Source organism: Gymnoscopelus braueri, assembly GCF_963280865.1.
Source record: "Gymnoscopelus braueri genome assembly, chromosome: 21".
Lineage (NCBI taxonomy): Eukaryota > Metazoa > Chordata > Actinopteri > Myctophiformes > Myctophidae > Gymnoscopelus > Gymnoscopelus braueri.
This window is the reverse complement of record NC_137623.1, coordinates 32,237,986-32,243,348: the sequence shown is the minus strand read 5'-3', so window position 1 is coordinate 32,243,348 and position 5,363 is coordinate 32,237,986.

The following is a 5,363-nucleotide window of genomic DNA, read 5'->3' as shown; positions in this document are numbered from 1 at the left end:
TCTACTCCACTACATCTCTCAAAGGCAAATATTGTATTTTTACTCGACTACAATTATTTGATAACATTATTACTAGTTACTTTGTAGATTTCGATTATTATTACAAAGCATACAATAACCACTTCAACCCTATTTAAACTTGGCTATTTGAAAATAGCCGATCTACAAGCTCACAATGCATCACGATGCAACACATTGTGAGCTTGTAGATTGGATTTTTTCAAACATTTTTTTAATACATTTTCAACTTCGAACTGGGACATTATGCACAATGAGTACTTTTACTTTTGTACTTTAAGTATATATATATATATACATTTTTTGTATTTATATTTTGATGAGTACTTTGGTATATTCCGGACTTCTACTTGTAGGCCTACTATTTCTACATTGTAGTATTGAAACATTTTAGTACTTTTTCCACCACTGATTATTAGACATTTAAAATAATACAAACTAAACTTAAACGAGCAAACCCACTCTGGAAACTAACTAAAAAACTAACAAAAGATTATGGACAATAGTTTGTGCCAGGCTGGCAAGCACCTGATGAGATATGGAATGTGACCTCCCCCAAGTGGTGATTTTCAGTATTACAGTAAGAAGACTAATCAAAATTAATGTATTCCTCTCTAGTGTGTTTGTAGTGCTGTACATGTCAGTGGCGTAAAGTAAGTAAGTATATTTACTCAAGTACTGTACTTAAGTACACTTTTGGGGATTTTTTACTTTACTGGAGTCTTTACAATTTTCAATACTTGGTGTTGTGTGGTGTTGTTATTACTGTGTTGAAAACTGCCAAGTTGCACCAAACTAAACAGTGTGTGGCGGTTAATATGACACTGGATCAGGAGGAAAGATTCTTGTAATTCATTGTTCCACTAACACTTGAATTCAATCAACCAAGAGAGAAGCAGTGGTGTAAAGTAAGTACATGTAGGGCCTACTCTCAAATACTGTACTTAAGAGCTCATTTTACTTTACTGTTTCCAATTTTCATTACTTTTACTTCTACTCCACTACATCTCAGATCCAAATATTGTACTTTTTACTCCACTACATTTATTTGAAAACTTTTGTTACTAGTTAGTTTTCGATTAGTATTACAAAACATACATTGACCACTTGCATACATTTTGGCCATTTGAAAATAGCTGATCTACAAGCTCACAATGCGCCACAATGCGATGCATTGTGAGCTTGTACATCTGCTATTTTTATACATTTGAAGTACATTTTTAATTACGGACTTTTAGTTGTAACAGAGTATTTCTATATTGCAGTATTGATACTTTTACTTAAGTAAAGAAATTGAGTACATTTTCCACCACTGGTACAGTACATGTCCTGACCTCAATATACCTTATTTGTCATTTTTACTTTGCTGGCCCAGACTAACACTAACACTAACCCTAACCTTAACCTAACCAGTAACCACAATCACAACCTAACACTAACCTAAATGTCTAATCCCATATCCTCCAACCTTAACCTGAATGTTTTCATAATTGTTACTGAAATATTTTTTTAAGCTAAAAAAATGATTATTTTCCCCATGAACAATGTGCTTCACCTTTGTTAGTACGCAACCATTATGTGAACCGTTGAAGGCAGGCTGTTTTTTGTATGTATTTTCTATGTTTTGGTTCTTGTGTGCCCAGATAAACTCCAGTGTCTCTTCAGCAAAAAAAATTACCAAACTATTCAAAGCAATTGTGCTCTATAAAACCTTGTATAAAACCTTCTCAACTCAACTCGACTCTACTCGCCTTTTCGACTGTACTCATCTCTACCTGCACTTGACAGCCAGCTACACTGAAGGGGTTCTATCTGCATTGGAGAACAAAGCCAGGTGAGCCGAGTTGAGCTAGTTTTATGCAATGGAAGCATCATTAGTAGCCTCAGAGCAACAGCCGTTACAACCACTGAACCACATATGACCCCAGCAGCCTTAGAAGACCCAGCAGTTGAAGCAGCCTCAAAGGAGTCTCAAAGGCCCCAGCAGTCTCAAAGCCCCCAGCAGTCTCAAAGGCCCCAGTAGTCTCAAAGGCCCGAGCAGTCTCAGAGGATAACCGGAACGTTCGCATCAAAACACACTCGTCCCCATTTTTTGAGCGGACAGCTCAAGGTGCGGAACGCTCTCCCGGAACACTCGCCCCGCCGGTTGCGGAGCGCTCGCCCCACTTGGTGAGAACAGACTAATAGTCCCTAACATTAAGTTAGGAAGTAGTTAGGCGTTAGGCAAGTTTTGTAGCGACTGTTCTTGTATTTAAAAAGCATTCACAACGACGGAGGAGCGCTGTCTGAAGCAAAAGGCACCGCCGAACGTGGCGAAGTCCACTTCAGCCGACTTAGCGCCGTTCAAGTTACGTCGTAAATCATCTCCCCCCCCCGATTTTTTACCCTTACCTGTACACAAGAACACCTTGAACCCACTTAAATGTGAGAATACAGGCTAGTGGGGTTCCCCTAATTATGGCTTCCCTGGGGTACGGTTGAATTAGTGGAGAGTTCCAAAGAAATGTGAACATGCTCAGTCTGTAAGGTTATTGGAGGGTCAACATATGGTTGACCTATGGTTGACATACTGTATGGTTGACTCTCCTGTTTCATAGCTATATAATACCTTATATTTCCCACTTTGATTTAACATATTATTGAATGATTCTGGGCAGACTGCAGGCATGAGTAAATTCTTGAAAACGGATTTCTACTGAGATTATTATTATGCATTAATGGCCTAAATAAATGTGTTAAGTTAAGTTTGACATCCTCTAAGAGTCTAATGTTTCTGTTAACGTGATACCTAGATCTTATAATTACTTCATGATCATGAAGCATGCAGAGGTGGCCTGAAGGTTAATAGAGTGTGCTTGTGGTCGGTAGGTCCATGGTTTGCTTCCCCGTAATCTGGGAACCCAGTCGGTAAATATTTTGTTTTTGTTTTTTTTCTCTGGGGCACCACCTCCCTTTTAGTGTAGAAACAGGAACTCGGTTTGGCTCCTCCCCTTTCTTAGTCCTCTTCCTCCCGAGTGTTTCTGTGTTATTCTTACTAACAACACCTTTACATGTTTAGGGCAGTGGTGTTGGCAGATTCCGCTGTCTTGAGATAGATAGAATCTGTTTTGAGATATTAGCTTCCCCGGTACCCAAGTTAGGCTACTTTATAAACGAAGATAGGGCAGACATGTGCCATTGACGCACATGGGAGGCAAACTGGAACCAGAAGTTCGATGGAATGCATTGCAGTCAATGAGAGCCAGGTGGACAAGCGTATGAACAAACAATATATTTTTTAATGATTGCGACCTTTGTCAGTTAATCGGTTTAGGTATATAAAAGAAGACATATCACACAATGTTTTCTTATCACTTATTTTTCAATGTGCACACTATGTAATTTTATTAAGGTATCTAAATAGCACCAGCTATCGTTTAGTGGTTCAGCAGTATCGCGAGAACTGGTTGACATGGCTGTCAATGACAGTCTCACGATAACAGCCCATTGCAGAGAAACGTACTCTATGCTCTTTAGATATCTCAAAACATTATATAGTGTGCACATCGAAAAGCAAGACAGCTAAAAAGCAATGTGTGATATGTCTTCTTTTACTTTCATGGACCGATTACATTACAAAGGTCACAATCATTCAGAAATAGTGTTTGTTCATAAGCTGGTCCACCTGGCTCTCATTGACTACAATGCATTCCATCGAACTTCCGGCTGCAGTTTGACGTGCAACAAATCTGCAGATGACCCTACCTTCTTTTATAAAGCACCTTGCAGGTATCAGCAGGAACAATCTGGGCAAAGTGAATGAGCATCACTCACCCCTCCTAGAATAGGCCTAGGCTACATACAATTGAAGTGCCCTCAAAGGTGCATGAAACCCGAGAGTGATTTTATAGTTTGCAGTGGTGTAAAGTAACTAAGAACATGTACTCAGGTACTGTACTTAAGTACGATTTTGAGGTATTTTTACTTTACTGGAGTATTTTCCCAATTTTCTGTACTTTTACTTCTACTCCACTACATCTCAGAGGCAAATATTGTACTTTTACTCCACTACTATTATTTGAAAACTTTAGTTATAGTTACTTTGTAGATTTCGATTATTATTAAAAAAAACATACATTAACCACTTCAGACCTACATATTGGCTATTTGAAAATAGCCGATCAACAAGCTCACAACACGTCACAAAGCGACACGTTGTGAGCTTGTAGATCTGCTATTTTCAAAGTATTTTATACACGTGATAACTTGTGAAATGGGACATTGTGCACAATGAGTACTTTCTATACTTTTAGTACTTAAGTACATTTTGATGCCAATACTTTTGTACTATTACTCAAGTAAATTTTGAATTCCGGACTTTTACTTGTAACAGAGTATTTCTACCCTGCAGTATTGATACTTTTACTTAAGTAAAACATTTGAGTACTTTTTCCTACATACATACATATATATATATATATATATATATATATATATATATATATATATATATATATATATATATATATATATAAAATGTATCACCAATCATATATTTTATTAATAATCATAATACAATAATAATAATCCTCAAAACCAACATGAAAAATAAATTGTGATAAGATTGTGTATCGTTACTCTGCCTGAAAAAAAATCGAGCTATGATATTTTTGCCATATTGCCCACCCTTATGAATAGTTATATCAGCATGCCCATATATGGGCAATTATTGGCCATGCCCATATACTGATGACATCATCAGGAATCTCCATATGGGAATAAAAGGGACAAGGACTGACAAATACAGAGATCTCCATATATGGCCATAAAAGGGACAAGGACTGACAGACACAGAGATCTCCATATGGGCATATCAGTCAAATCGGCGGTGCCACATAGGTGTGACGGCCGCGTAGCGGCCTGAATTTCTATTAATAATTTTCTTTGCAATTAAAAAAATAATAATGTCAGATCAATCCCAAAGAGGCTCCCGTAGTTTTACCATTTACCATCTAACAACAGGGAAGTCCTTCAAAGTTAAGTATTGTTTTATAATTCGAACCCGAATCTTATTTTAATCTCCCATTGACACGGACATCTAAAAACATTTTCCCCCCCACATTAACTCCCCCAATTATTATTTTATTAACAAAAAAAAAATCTACGCTAGCCGGTCACCCCGCGCCAGCTGACGGACAAATGGTACGGTCCATGTTGGGTTCCTCGCCGCGAGACGGGTCTCGCGCGAGCGCCGAAAATAAGCAGATCCTACAAGCTCACGACGCGTCGCTTGCGATGCGTCGTGAGCTTGTAGATTTGCTTATTTTCGGTACTCGCGCGAGACAACGGCACGGCCGAGGTATACA